The 16,539-nt window shown below is 40.4% G+C and overlaps 2 pseudogenes; both read left to right on the top strand.

The window, feature by feature from the left end:
* Nucleotides 1–14,768, top strand: part of LOC131515964 (serine/threonine-protein kinase MARK2-like) — a 29,121-nt pseudogene extending 14,353 nt beyond the window's left edge.
* A 492-nt stretch (nt 14,769–15,260) lies between these two features.
* Nucleotides 15,261–16,065, top strand: LOC131510067 (serine/threonine-protein kinase MARK2-like; annotated as a pseudogene).
* The last annotated feature ends 474 nt before the right edge of the window (nt 16,066–16,539 follow it).

Below are 16,539 nucleotides of genomic sequence, written 5' to 3'. Positions count from 1 at the left end.
GGTCATGATCTCAAAGTTGATAAGTTCGAGCCCCACACTGGTCTCTGCACTGAGCTGACAGCATAGAGCATGTTTGGGATTCTCTCTCTCTGTCTCCCTCTGCCCCTCCCTTGCTTGCTCACACTCTCTCTTTCTCTCTCTCTCTCTCTCAAAACAAAATAAACAGAAAAAGGAGATTTAAAAAAAAAAACAAACTAGCAATACAACAGTGAACAGGACAGTCAAAGAGACATCATTACATTTGTACCCTGTAGTGTGGGGCAGTTCATACAAGCCATCAAATACAGAATTATTTTGTAATGTCAAATGTGTTCTTTTCAGTTGACACTTGCATTCCCCCACCCATCTCACACAGTACATCTAGCCCTCACCCAGGGGTAGGGGCATCCATGTATAATGATGGTTATATACAGCCAAATGCTTGCCTCATTGGCCTGCCCCTAAGACTGTAATTCTCCTCAAGGAGTCATTTCTCTGGGTTCAGACTGTGCAAATGTAAAAGTCCCCATTTAAATGCAAATAGTCCTGCAGCCATGATACATTACATCATTGTCATTCATTAACACCTTTCAAGTATAACAGCAACCAGGTCTAAGAAATCCTGGAGAGGGAGAGAATCTAAGAGAGTGCTTCCAGGAAGAACAAGGCTAGCTGGCCAGCCTCAGCAGGGGGATAAGAAGGGAGTTACCAAGAGATTGAAAAAAAATGGTAAGTAAGGACAAAAAAATCCACTTGGAATGGTTGAAGGACTCTTTTGAAGGAGCAACCAGGGGCAACAGGATAAATAGTAACAAAGTGAATGATGCCTGGTATTGGACTATGTAATTGATTACTCAGTATTTACATACATCTGAATCTCTTAATGGTTCACAGTCATTTTTGGAAGTAGGCAGGATATACCTTAATAACATTATGGAGAAAAATCTTCTTTACTGAGCAGGAGAACCCATCCACCCAAATAATTTTAGTTGGATGAATAACTAAATTGAAAGCTTTGATGAGGGAGGAAGCCTTCCGGAGGCACTAGAAGACCACTCTGAAGCTAATTCCAGGGTTTTGTTTTGCTGAAGGGGGGTCTATAAATTGAGGACACACACTGAGTAACTTGCGTAATAAAGGAGTCTTCAAATACTATCTGGAGTAAGAGATGGGGAATGACAAGTTTGCTGGCAGAGGACAGAACAGGGATGAGATCTTCATTAGCTATCTATTGCATGGTCTATGGTAGAAATCATCTTCCCTGTTTCTTCCTGAAATCCTCAGTAAAAAATGCATTTTTGTTTATGTGTCCTAGAACTGGGGGTTCACCAAAGACCCTAGAGAATAGAGAATAGCAGGAACACCAGCTTTCCTCAGGAAGTCTGCCACATCCGGATTCCAATTACATTATCTAAAAAAAAAATTTTTAAGTTTATTTATTTTTGAAGGACAGAGACAGAGCACAAGCAGGGGAGGGAGGGAGAGAGAGAGAGAGAGAGAGAGAGAGAGAGAGAGAGAATCCAAAGCAAATTCCAAGTTCTGAGCTGTCAGCACTGAGCCCAACGCGGGGTCAATCCTGATGGCAAGTCTTGACCTGAGCTGAAGTTGGACGCCAAACTGACTGAGCCACCCAGGTGTTCCTTCAGCTACAATTATTTAAACACCTCGAGTTGCACAGGATCCAATGCATGGAGCCTTCTGCTTAAACAGGGTTATAGATTTGAGGATAGGATTTTTAAATAGCGGTGAAAAGGTCTGGGTTTTCAAAATACAGTCCTTTTACTGGTACTACACCAGACATTGTTTTGCATTCAAAACCAGTTCCCTACTTTTTAAAAATGAAGATCCTAATTCTCAAAGCCAGGAGAACATAGAAAATTTCCCATTTTCAGGAGAGATGTGACTTTCACTGGACAAGACTAGAGAATTCCACCAAGGTCACTTTTCCCAACAATGACAAGAATCAAAGAACCTGGCTCTCCACTGAGAGACAGACATAATCCATGGAGCCTGGGAGCCACATTTGAGCATAGAGCTTCATGAAGCTTATCTCCTCAAAGTAAATTCTATTTTCTTCTCTATCAGAAGGCTGCTTAGACACCATTGGATGGCACCATTGCTTACATTTTAAAATTCCAGACAGTCAAGGCAAGTCACGTTTCAAACCCAGCAACAGAAAGAATAGCAGAACATTCTCCAAAGAGCCTAGAACACATCATCCCACCAAGGTGTATTACCAAGACAGTTCAACTACAGAAGGTTCAAGGTAAGTAAAATATAATGTCTTAGAAAATAACCCAACTCATATAAAAGATACGATCTACAGATTCAATGAGCATTAGCAATCTCATTACAATTCCCATGTAATTTGACATCCTAAAGAGCTCTACTCTTGGTTCGAGATGGATTACCAGCAATTGCCACTCACTTCTGTTTAGGGGCTAATGGGGGAAGGCATACTGTTTTGTGGCTTTTGCTTTCCGCAAACATGCTTAAGCCTTGGTTAGTCAATTACCCCCATGACTCCTATATCCATTTACAGTAATTTCTATTAAGAAAAGTTCCACCTCTTGCACTAATGGGAGCTTTGATGATCAACTCAAGGTCCCTAGCTACTATGTTTAGCTACTATTCCTGCTTGAACTTGCAAGACCTGTCTCGGAATTATAGAAAAATGGATCTTTGAGAAGTATAATGATTCTGATTACTCCTCCTCTAACACCCATCTCACTAGCAGACAGAAATCAGCATGGGTGACAGCCAGGAAATCAACACTAAAAACAATTGTTATAGTTGTCATTGTCTGGCATAACATACACAGGCATACATGTGCCACACACAATGGAATTTTATCCAACAGAGCAATCCTGTATTAATTATATGTTAATACTCTTTCACTAATTTAAATAACTCTTTCCATATTGCTTTCCCAGAGTAAAACCAGACATGTCCACTGCTAATTGCATTACAATGAAAGATTCCATTATCACAATGAATTACATGTGCCACCTTTTTCCAGGGGCACATTCCCAGCTCATGACAGCCAGCAGAGCCACAGGAGAGAAGGAAAAACCAAAAACATAAATCATATATAAAATAGGAGGAAAAAGACAATAGAGAATTAAACCATAGTTTGATGCAATGACTATGAGTAGTGGTGGGGACCTGCCCCATTCAAGCCTGGCTTCTATAAAACTGAAAAGAAAAAGCTCCAAAGCAGTGATTTTAAGCAGAGTCATCTCCTTAGTGCTCAAAGTGTGGTCCACAGGATAGCAGCAATGGCATCACCTGAGGGCTTGAAATGCAGAATCTCAGGCCCTACTTAGACCTTCTGAATCAGAGTCTGCATTTTCATAAACATGCAGGTGATATGCATGTTTGAGAAGTACTGCCATTGTCAACAGTCACCAACATAGGATCAAATGTCCCCACTCCAACTCCATGACACCACATGAGCCCATCAGTACTTAGATATCTTCTAGAGATAAGGAAGGAGGGTAGAAAATACTGACTTGACTGACTATACCTAGAATAAACTAGTATTATGTTTCCGAACATCAAGCAGAATGAAGTCTCAAAAATGAGACCAATTTAAGCTATCAAAAACTAAACTGACTTTTTTTGCACAGCTAATTGTTAAATCCACACCTTTACTATTACCAGCTTTCAAGCATCAGTTCACTTTTTTTTTTAAATAGGTCGGTTATTTAGTTAGGTTCTTTGTAAAACAGTTCACATTTTGGTATCTTCCATGAAGACCTTCCCAATAGGCCCACCAGGCTGCATTATTCATTCAGTACACATCATCTTGCATTGTCAAGGGTTTTTTTTTTATTTATACAGCTTATGTCCCCAATTAGACTGTTACCTCCTTGAATTCATTAATACTTGAATCCACTAATGCAACCCTGTTTTTAGACCACTGTATAGGCTTAGAATTGCTTTCACCACAAGTAGCAATGCATACCTAATAGTTGCTTGCAAAATTTCACAATTCAAGTCTCTTTCTGGAAGTTTCAGGACTGATACAGAGGCTTCACAATGTCACCTAGCACCCAGACACTCTCTACCTTTCTGCTCTTCAATCTTTACTTTTTACATTTGGGCTTCTTGCTTTAGCAATATGACTGCCTCAACTCCAAACATCATAGCTTCACACAACCACATTTAAGACAAGAATAAAGCTAATCTCCTCGCCTATCTCATTTTACTCAGAAGCAAAATCCCTCCCAGAAGACTTCTTCTTACATCTCACTGGCCACAAGTTGGTCACATGGCCACCCCTAAATCTCTGGAGCAAATGGGGAATGCAATTACTAAACTAGGTTTAGACCCTGTACTCAGGGGAATGGTCCACATTCCCAGATCATATTGTAGCCTGAAAATTGGGGGGTGTATAAACTTAGGAAGAAATGAGGAACAGCTGCTATGTAAGCAGCCAATAGTGTCTGATGCAACCACTACGTTCAAGGCATCCTTCTAGTCACTGTTTAGAATACAAAAATGAGGATGCCTGGCTAGCTCAGTTGGTAGAGCATGTGACCCTTGATCTCAGGGTCATGAGTTCAAGCACCACATTGAGCATGGATCCTACTTTAAAAAATAAATAAAATAATAGAATACAAAAATGAATCAGGCAACTATAGGCCTAACTCAAAACATTGGTTGTTTATACTTCATAGACACTGAGTGCACTTAACAAGCACTGGGACCCATGCAAGGTTTGATCTCTGCCCTCCCAAAGTCCCCCCTTTCTCCATCCCCAAGCATATGCCTCAGAGTTAACCACTCTTCACAGTTTGATGTATACCTGTGTACAAATATTTTTATTAAATAATGCTTTTTATTTAATAAAATAAAAATAAAATTTTATTTAATAAAATTTAATGATATTTTCATTAAAATGTTATCATAGTCTTACCAAACACTTACTATATGTCAAGGTCTATTCTAGATGCTTGAAATAAAACAGTGAATGAGACACATTCTTCACAAGAGCATGCTTCTGTTCACATTAAAATCTGTTTTTTTCTCATGATCGTCTTAAAGGTCTACTTCTTTCTTTGTAATGGTTTTCTGTATCACATTCTATGCTTCTACCAAAACATATATAACTATTCCCTTTTTAACAGACATTATGGTTCTAATTTCCTACCATTGATGACATACAAGATCTTGATGAACTTTCTTTAAATGTCTGAACACAGACAGGAGTTTTTCTCTTGGATAGCTTCCTGAAGTAGCTTGCTATAACATACTTTTTTCCTTTGTATCCTCAACACTAGGCACAGTATTTTACACACAATGGGTATTTCAACAACATTTACTGAATGTCCTGTCTCCGCATCATCCCCACCCAATCAAGAACTCCTTGAACTTTCGACATGACTTTTTTAACATTTCAATAAGAAACTGAATTCTTGCATTTATAGTACAGAAATAAAAAATTTAAACCCTAATTCTGTTTTGTAGATTTAAGCTATAATTCACTCTAGTTTATTAAAAGACCGCTTTTGGACTTTCCCAGCAACAACTTGGCATTTTTAATATGTTCTCATTATTAATAAAATTCTGTGTTTTAAGGAATACGTTTTCAAACTGGCTTTTGAAAGGGTCCCTAGAGAACTGCTGTGGATAGCTACTGACGTGAAGAAAACCCAACATTCACCATGTGAAATTATCATCTGCATATCCACAGGGCCCCTTCCCGGAGGCTGTCTGGGGACTAGAGCTCCACATTGCACTCGCACTGTGTGACAAACAGCAGGGAAGATGTCTTCTTCCACATCTCACCCATCTGATGGGGGTGCCAATAAGTGACAAATGAGCACAATTATTGCTTGTGTTGAATGGGATCGATGTGGGCTATCACCTATTAAAGTGTTTATTAAATGTGCACATTTCTTGTCATTTAATAACCAAGCAAACAATGTATTTGCGGATTGTGAACAGAACTTCAAAGGCATGCAGCACCAAATTTGGCACTCACCAACCAAATCTTAAAAGGGCATGTAAGGTAAGTCAGGGATGACTGTGAGGGAGCAAAAAATGTACTTCAGGGAATTTGTGATTTGTGAATTTGGAGGATGAGAGGAACATCTCCATATTTAAGAATGCAGAAACTAACAAGGACCATTTAGGCACAAAGAAGTTCGTACATAAGGGGGAAAAAATGAACCTGAGAGTAGCTTAGTGCAACACTTTTCAAAAACTTTTGACTTAGACCCACAATAAGAAATATATTTGGGGCGGCTGGGTGGCTCAGTCGGTTGAGCGTCCGACTTCGGCTCAGGTCATGGTCTTGCAGTTCCTGAGTTTGAGCCCCGCATCGGGCTCTGTGCTAACAAACAGCTCAGAGCCTAGAGCCTGCTTCAGATTCTGTATATCTCTCTCTCTCTCTCCCTGCCCCCCATGCTCTGCCTCTCTCTGTCTCTCGAAAATAAATAAACGTTAAAAAATATTGTTTATGGGGCGCCTGGGTGGCGCAGTCGGTTAAGCGTCCGACTTCAGCCAGGTCACGATCTCGGTCCGTGAGTTTGAGCCCCGCGTCAGGCTCTGGGCTGATGGCTCGGAGCCTGGAGCCTGTTTCCGATTCTGTGTCTCCCTCTCTCTCTGCCCCTCCCCCGTTCATGCTCTGTCTCTCTCTGTCCCAAAAATAAAAAATAAAAAATGTTGAAAAAAAAAAAATTAAAAAAAAAAAAAATATTGTTTAAAAAAAAAGAAATATATTTTACATCATGGCAGGGCAGACACACCCATACATCCCACACACATGTAACTGAAATGAGAGTTTCACAAAGTAATACTCTTACTACATAACATTTTCCATTCTATTCCATTCTATTTCAGTTTCTGATGAGGTTTGTGACCCACTAAATTGATTTCAGAACTCACTGATTAGTGGTTTTTATCGCTGATGGTCAGCAGTTATCCACTGCAATTTTTTTAAAATCATCTTTATGAAAGACAGGAAACTCAGGCACATAATCATCACATACTGACAGTTTTAGAGTCACCAAGACCTGGGTTTTAATCCCAGCTCTATCACTAGTATATAACTTAGAAAAAGTGCTTAAATTTTATAAACTTTAGTCTCTCCATCTGTAAAATGGAGAAATAACAGTATTAATCATATAATGTACTCTTAAATGACAGCTACTATCACCAATATCAGGAGGGGGATGACCATGGGGATTTACTTGCCCAAAAGATGGAAAAATTCATCAACAGATGAATAGACAAACACAATAGAATATTATTCATCCATACAAAAGGAATAAAGTACTGATACATGCTATAACATGGATGAACCTCCAAACCATCCTAACCAAAAAAGCCAGACACAAAAGTCACATACAAATTTTCCTTGCTATGAAATAGCCAAAATAAAGAAAACCATAGAAACAGAACACAGAATGGTGGTTGCTCGGGACTAAGAGGTGGGGAGAGAGAGAGAGAATATGTTTAATGGGTAAAAGGTTTTACTTTGGGGTGATGAAAATGTTTTGGAAATCAAATGGTGGTTGAACAACATTTTGAATATACTTAATACCACTGAACTGTTCGTTTTATCTTTTTTTAATTTTTAATTTTTTAATTTATATCCAAGTTAGCTAGCATATAGTGCATTAATGACTTCAGAGGTAGATTCCAGTGATTCATCCCCTTATGTATAACACCCAGTGCTCATCCCAATAAGTGTCTTCCTTAATGCCCCTTCCCCATTTAGCCCATCCCCCCACCCCCCTCCCCTCCTAGCAACCCTCAGTTTTGAACTGTTCATTTTAAAATGGTTAATTTTCTGATATGTGACTTTCACCTCAATAAAATATTTTTCTTAAAGGAGCAGGCATAGTACATAAAAAGAAACCCAATAATTATTAGTAAGTTTTATTATCTTACCAATAAGTTATTTTTAGCCCCTCAACAAAATATAAAATCACCATGACATCATTAATAGATGTTTATTGATATAATTAATGTTTGCTAGACTTTCATCTAAATTTTCCTTGTTACAACCCACATACATACTGTATAGGACTCTGAAAACTGAAGAGTTTGGGGAAGGAGCTTGGTCAGCTGCTTTCTGTCTTTCTAAATTGACATTTTCTATGGTGACCCCACTGACCAGCTTCACTCTCCCACCCTCAGGAAACTTTCTAGGAAGGTCAGGTTCTAAAGCCACAGACAAATGCATGCAGGTGGGAAGGGACTGTCTTGGCCTTGGTACTTAATACCTACAGGCCTCAACCACCTCATATATAAAATGGAGAAAATAACAGGCCCCCCCTCCTCCCCTCCCCCCCCACAACCACTCCTGAGGTTGTAATGCACAAATGAGGTAATGCGGGTGAGAACTGCACTAAGAACACATGCTGGCCCCTTGCACATGTTCAATAATGGCGGCTACGTCCACTGTTATTTTTTTCTTTTTTCAAGTGCAAGCTATATTGTGTGAAAAGAGATCTAGTGAATCCTGTGGTGAATTCTGTAAGGGATTTTAAGTGAATTCTTACATAAAATAATACATCAGCAATTAGAGCAGTCCACAAGTGGTCCAAAGTGCTTTGCAAAACAGAGTTCCCATTTCATAGGCATGTGTTAAGTAAAAGCTGTGTTCATCTGTCAGGGATGCCACAGGATATTTGCTATCATCTGAACATAGGCAGTTAACACCTACCTCACAGGATTATTTTAAAGAATAAGAAAATCACAAAGGAAAAAGGCATGGCCCAGTGTGACATAGCCAGGTGTTGGGGGGGGGGGGAGGGGGAAGGGTTATTACTATTGTAATTACCTCTGTCACCAAGTCATTATTAGAGAAGATTCTAGCCCAGAGTAGATCAACCAGAAGACTCCCTTCCAACTCTGGGTGGCACACTTTATAGGAAGACTCATTTTGAGTATATTTTCCTGTTTACTCAATAAGAATATCTGCCTCGTTAATATTTCAGAAAGAAATACAGTCCAGGGGTCCTAAGGGCTGAGATTTTTGAGGACTCATAAAAATGTTTACCCTGAGATATTCCTGGAAGCATTGTTTATAAAATGTTAAGACTGAGAAATAACTAAAGCACACAAAGTTAGAGAACTGGATACAAACAATGGTGCATGATTAAGAGCACAGGCTCTGGAGTCAGCCAGGCAGGTTTAAAGCTCCACTCAGCCTTTGGCAAGTTAACCTCCTCCCCCACCCCCCGCCCCCGCCCCATGCTTTCCTCTGATTCATACAGTAGTTGTGAGAATTAAAGTAAGTAAAGCATTTAGCACAGTGCCTGACGCAAGCCTCCAGTGATGATGATGATGACAATGATGGTGATGATGGTGGTGATGATGCCATCACCATGACAAATAATGTTGTAGGTCTACCTTTTCCTGCTTCACAAATAAATTAATATGTGTGGCTAAGTTTTTACACTAGGTCATGCAATAGAGAAATCATAATACCTTAATCCAGTGATGGGTTATTGTCTCCTTTATATCTTTCTTTAGTGTCTGCAGTTTTCTTTTACAGTGACTTTAGAATCTAATAAAAACAAAATATTTTCTATTTTAGCAAAATAAAAAAGGAAGAAAGGAAAGAGAAGGTGGAGGAGGGAAGGAGGAAGGAAGGAAGAGAAGGAGGTGAAGATTTGCTCTATAGGGCTAATTCCAGTTTCCCCTACAGCTGAACTCAGTGCCTTCCCTGGACCATTATAACTGGTATTATTTGAAGACTTGAGGATTTTTCCCCCTGAAAAGTGAAAAATTCTTTTGTAGTGCAAATGGTCTTTCTCTGGTATATTTGTCCTACAATTTGGAGATTGGAAGTTTCTTAAAGGCAGGGCAAACATGAGTGCCCATCCAGATAATGGTAATCTTTCTTCTTTTCTGAACCTAAATTTTGATCATTTTCAAGCATTCAAAAGTTGAAAGAATAGTATGAACACCTCTGTAGCCAACCACTTAATTTCAGTACTGATTAGCATTTTGCTGTGTTTGCTTTCTTTTCTTTCTCTAACACACACAGATATACTTTTCTTTTTCTTTTATTTATTTACTTATTTGTGTGTGTATTTATTTATTGCTGAACCACTTAAGTGCTGACATCATCCCACTCTGCCCCTAAACACTTCACTTGAGTATAACTTGCTGATGAATAGGGCATTCCCCTAGATAACCACAATAGTTTTGGCTAATGGCAATTAGGTTCTCATGTCAGTAAAGATTGCCATGTAGCTATTTATTCATTCCACAAATATTTATTGAGAACTTACTATCATCCAGTGAGCTAGAGTGATGAGCAAATAAATACGATCCTGCTCATAGAGAGACTGACATTTTAAAAAATCACACTGATCACTATACAGTATATAATAACAAATGTGGTGAGGGTCATAAAGTGCCCCAGTGTATTTACTTCAAACTCACCCTTGATTACCTACTACTGTTTTGATGATAACAATGGCCAGTACTGATTGCAATAATTAGGAGATTTCCAGTTGCAAGCGACAAAAACCCTACTGAAACTAGCTTAAGGGTAAAAAGGAAATTTATTGGCTCACTGTAAGCACACCCAGAAGCAGGAGATGAAATGATAACTCCCTTTGAATTTCCAGACCCCCACCTTCTTCCTCAGTGTTGATTTAATCCTCAGGCAGGTTCTCTTCCATGTGGCCAAAGGAATGGCTACTGGCAATCCGGATATACAGGACCTATAAAATTCTAGATCCAGGAGTGTGAGCCTTCTCTCCCAGGGTCCCTGTACCAACTCCTAGAGAAGACCTGATTTGCCCAGTTTTGGTCATGTGCTCTTTCCGGACCAATCCCTGAGGCCAAAGGAATGGTGAGCTCCCATTGGTCAGGCCATGTCCTGCACCCACTCCTTGTACTTGGGCTACATGCAGGATTGATGCCATCCATACTCTAAAGAAAGGTTCTTGTACCAAAATAAGAGGTATTGGATGGTCAAAGTCACCCAGCCACCCCATGGCAGTGTCTGACATTGTGCCTCTCCGCAGGTCCTGGAGGTCTTCAAAATACTGTGCAGTGCACACTCCAAGCCCAATACCAGCAGGTGGGGATAGGAAGCAAAGGCTTCCAGTTTCTAGCCTGATCTGTGTCTTAACAGGCCGAGTCCACCAGAGGTCAGGGCAGAGCGCAAAGCAGGAATCATCCTGAGGCTGGCTCTTCAACGCTGCTCAAATCAGCAACTCACGCCAGAGATCCCGGGGCACGAGCAGACTGCAGCAGCCAGAAAGAAAACTCAGGCTGGAGCAAAGCGGCCACGTTTCCTTAAGAACTGCCTTCCTAAGATACAGGTCTAGACTTCAAAGCAGGGCAGACAGAATCAGGGAAGTAATTTTTAAAACACTGTATTTTGGAACTGCGCATGTTCTGCTGAAGAAACAGAAATGTCAGGGCCTCAGAATCATGCAGAGTGAGATACCAAATGTACCGACGTGGAATTGGCCACAAAAACTGGATTCTCTTCTCTGCCCCTACCTGCCTCTCTAGACTCACCTTCAATCACCCTTCTGCCTGCCTGTTCACAGTCAGCCACACTGATGGCCTTTCTGCAACTTAATCATGCCAAGCTGATTCCCACCACAGAGCCTTTGGAAAATCCTTTTCCTAGATCTTCCTTATTGAACTCCTTCTTGGTCCAGTAGTCTCTTAGGAAATGTTAGTACCGCACCTAAAATAGTGCCCCACCTAATAGCACTAACACATCACCCTGTTTATTCCTTTCATATCATTATCATCTCTCAACTTACCTGTTAATTTGTTCTTTTCTTTCTCCCACCCCACAAAAAAAAAGCACAACAGACTCAGGGACTTTATTTTGCAGTTTACCACAGCACCTGGAATAGTGCCTCCTCAGACCACGTGGGCTCGGAAATATAATGAACAAACAAATGAATGAGTCCCAGTTTCCCACACATAAAATGAGATGGATAGATTATATAATACTAACAATGGTAAAATACATTGAACATGCACTGCGTGTTGGGCACAATGCTAAGGGCTGTGGGTAGCACTGTAGATAACTGCCTTTGTATTTTTTCAGCCCTGACAAGATATCAAATATTCTTAGGACCTCAAATATCTAAGATGTTTTTGATGCCCAAATTCCTCACTTAGCCATTTATTCCTTTGGTTTTGTTCAGAACCTTTCAAAATACTTTTTTGTTACAGAAACATTTGTTGAAGTGAAATTTTACCTAGAAGTCCTATAGAAAAACCTGGGAGGGGGTGGGGGGAAAGTATGTGTATTACACCATTAAAAACACCTCCAACAAATTTCAAGAACAGGAATCAAAGACTGTCATCTCGGACCACAGGTAATTGGGTTAGAAATTTACAATAGATGAGACATTTCTCTTCGTAGAAGTATTCCAGCTAATAATTGAACAGATAATAGAGTATTTTGCTACCTGTCATGATATAATGGATCTAGGCAATAAGAATAGAAGCCAGTTAACATGACAAAGAGACCATCAGACGCCATGTACCTCCTGATAAAAGAACACAGCACCCATGAAGGAGTCTCACCAAAAAGATCACGTAAAATCTGATTAAACCTCAAGACTGAGCTATCAATATACAGGAAATACAGAGGAACATGTTAATCTACACCACAGGAATACAATCAGCAAATCCAAACAGAAGGACACTAGAAAACTGAATTCCTCCAAAATAAATTATGAGAGAAAGAAGGAGATGTAGCAAAAACTGATTAAAAGACGCTTAAGAGACATACCAACCAATCACAATATGTGGACCTGTTTTGGATCCCGATTCAAGTGTACAATCTGAAAAACAAAAGATTTCAAAATATATGGGAAAAATTTTAACACTGAATAGATGATATTGAGGAATCATCATTCTTATAATGCTATTTTAGCTATATTTTACAAACTGAAATATGAATAGAATGAAGAAAGTTAACAAAAAGAGAAATTAAAAATCCCCACCCATTTGGGCATTTAAAAATACTCTTAGCCTAAAAAAATTATTACAGTTTTTCAAACTAGAAATGAAAAAGCCACTGAAGCATCATACAGTTTTCCAATTCTAATAATATCAATAAATATAATGTACATGAACAAAAAGCTATTGGGAGTTCTCAGCAGTTCTTTTTTAAGACAAATAGATTTTTGAGACCAAAAAAATGAGAAAAAACACTGTGGATGATCACCAGCCAAGATTGGTCCGTTTCTTGCTGTGACCTCACAGCAACCATTATTATAGAATTCCAAGCACCTATATAAGCCCCTGGTTGGGCTGAGATTTGCTGTGCTTCTAGTTCAGGAAGCTGGTTTTCAGTGACCTGAAGGACATTTGACTAAAGTTAGCTTGTTTTCTCCTTGGCATTGTGGGTTTTTGTATATTTTGTTTGTTACTTTTTTTTCCCTCACTTTCCCATTTTCTTTATCTTTTCTCACTTTCTATTTTTCTGACTTTTCTTTTTTACTTTTACTTTTTTTCTTCTTTTTTCTTTCATTTTTAAAAGTTATTCTTTTTTCTCACATCTTTTTTTTCACATTTTTTTAGTATTTGTTTTTAGTTCATTTTTAGTCTGCCATTGTGTTTTGATTCCATCATAAAGATCGGTTCATCAGGTGGTCTTTGGAAGTGATTTTTTTTTTGAGGTGACCTGGCCAAGCTTCTCACCAGCTTATCCCGAGCTTAAATTGCCAAGCTTGCTTTCAAGCCCAGCTGTTAATCCAACATCTCTGCTTAGGAGAACCATGTTGACAACAACCAACTCTTCAAGACCATCAGCAAGTGTACCTTTGTCGTGGTGAACTTGGCCTGACACATCCTGACTAGGAAAAGGTAGCCATAAAGATCACTGATAAGATCATCAGAATTCCTCCACCCTCCAGAGACTATCCCGAAAAGTAAAAATCATGAAGGCTTTCAATCATTCCAACATAGTGAGATTATGTGAAGTGATGGAGACTAGGGACAAGCAGCCTTGTCATAGAGTATACTAGTGGAGATGAGTACCTAGTGGCTCATGAAAGTATGCAAGAAAAAGAGATCAAAGTCAAATTCTGCCAAACAGTGTTTGCTATACAGAACTAGCACCACAAGTTTATTGTCCATAGAGACTTAAAGAAAGAAAACTAGCTCTTGGATGCTGACATGAACATCAAGATTGTAGACTTTGGTTTCAGCAACTAATTCACCTTGTCAACAAGTTAGATAACTTTTGGAACAGTCCCTCTTTATGTTTCCCTGGAACTCTTGCAGGGTCCAAAGTATGAGGGACCTGCCATGGCTATGTGGAGCCTGGCAATCATTCTCTATACATTGGTCAGTGGATCCCTGCCTTTGATGGACAAAACTTTAAGGAGCTGCAGGAAGAAGTGAGCAGAATATACCATCTTCCTTTTGACTTGTGCATGGAATGTGAAAACCTGCTCAAGAAATTTCTCATTCTCAATGTCCTAGCAAGAGAAGCACTTTAAAGTAAATGACGAAGGATCCATGGATGAATATGGGCCATAAAGATGAGGAACTAAAGCCTTATGGAGAATCAGTCTCTTGAGTACAAAGACCTCACAGACTGAGCTGATTGTGTCCATGGATTACTCCGTGAGAATATCCAGGACTCATTGACAGTCCAGAGGTACAAAGAAGTGATAACCAGCTATCTGCTTCTGGGATACCAGAGATCCAAGCTGCAGGTCTACACCCTCACCCTGAAGTCCCAGCCTTCAGCAGATCTGACCAACAGCAGCATTCCCTCCCCATCCTATGACGTACAGCACTGGGTCTCTACCAATCCCAAGCACTGAGTTTCAGTGAACCTGTCATTCCTATCTTTAATTGCTGTATTAGTCAACTAGGATGACCATAACAAAATGCCACAGACCGGGTGCCTTAAACAACAGAAATTTATTTTCTCACAGTTCTGAAAGCTCCAAGTTCAAGATCAAGATGCTGTGAGGGTTGGTTTCTAAGTGAGAGGTATCTTCCTGGCCTCCTCTCTATGTCCACACATGGCCTTTCCTCTGCACCTGTGTAACTCTAGGGTCTCCTCTTCATATGAGGACACCAGTCATATTAAATTAGGGCCCCAGCCTTATGACCTAATGTAACTTTTATCACCTCTTTAAAGGCCTTATGTCTAAATAACATTGGGGGTTGAGCTTCGTTACATGCCTTGTGGGGGAAGGGAAGCCACACAATTCAAATCACAACAATTGCTCCTCTAGGAATACTCAGAGGAGCAAGGCAGATTTTGAGAGGATCAGGAGACAAGGCAGAACACAAGCAGCAAAACTATCATGCCTACCAGCCCCCTATCCTGCCTAGAGAGGAAGGAGACCACCCCTCACCCCTCAGCAAACAGCAATCTGTCTACCAGCACAAACGAGAGCAGGAATTCCCCACTTCGGGAAAGAGCCAGCCTTGGCCAGACCTCCACGCAGAAAGGTAAAGATAACCTAATGATGCCAAGGCCCCAGCACCTCTGGGGCTTCTGTTTCCCCTGCAGTCTCCCTGGCCTTTTCTTGCCAATGCCAAGCATCCAAGACAGCCTGGGTGTAACTCAACCAGGCCTCTGGGCCTCACCCCATGTTGGGTTACTGTAAAGCACTACAGCCCAGCACAGCCCTCCAGTGTGTCCCTGTGGCCTCCCCTTCATCCCACTGCATCAACAGCAGTGCTAGAACCTCAGATAATACCAATTTCCCCCAGGTTGAATCCAAACTAAACTCCATACACACTGGATGGCTCCAGCAGGCATGGAACTAGCAGATTTTGCCCCAGTATGCCCCCAGCCTCTCCCTCTTGTAACAGCCACACCCAGCAGTGGGCCACTGGAGGCTTCTTCAGCAGGTGCTCCTTCAAGGGTATATGGAGGCCTCTTTGTTTCTGATTTGCTGGAATGAACCTAAAAGCAAAAATCAAGTGGAGATGCTCAAACCTGGAGAGGTCAAGCCACACTCATTGCACTTTATGGGGAATATGACTATCACAAGCTCCATAGAGCCCAACAAGATGATGCGAGAATTCAGCAAGGTGCCTGACACAAATAGCTGCCCGTACAAACTGAACAAGAAACGGTGCTGTGCATGTGCGGCACCCTAGGGCCAAGAAGACTTCCTGCGGTGGTAGGTGGAGGTGTGCAGACTCCCATGGTGGTCTCCCAACAGGGTTCATTTAAATGCATACCCAGCATCTCCATGCCCCACAAAAGCAAAATAACCAAAGCAGTTAAGCTTTACAGGCTGCCAGATTTTTAGGGCAGTTTAAACTACTCTATATGATACTATAATGATGGATACATGTCACTACACATTTGTCCAGACTCACAGAATGTCCAACACCAAGAGGGAATCCTAATGTAAACTAAGGACCTTAGGTGAAATGATATGTCAATGTAGGTTTACCAGTTGTAACAAATGTACCACTCTGGTGGAAGATGTTAATAAGTAGAGGAGGCTGTGCAAGAGTAGGAGTAATATATGGGAAATCTCTGTACCTTCCTCTCAATTTTTCTGTGAACCTAAAATTGCTCTTATAAAAATCGCCTTAAAAAAAAAAAAAAAAGCTGCCAGGAAC

Source organism: Neofelis nebulosa, chromosome 1, assembly GCF_028018385.1.
Source record: "Neofelis nebulosa isolate mNeoNeb1 chromosome 1, mNeoNeb1.pri, whole genome shotgun sequence".
Classification (NCBI taxonomy): Eukaryota; Metazoa; Chordata; class Mammalia; order Carnivora; family Felidae; genus Neofelis; species Neofelis nebulosa.
Note: the sequence above shows the minus strand (reverse complement) of the source record. Positions and strands in the feature narration are given on the sequence as shown.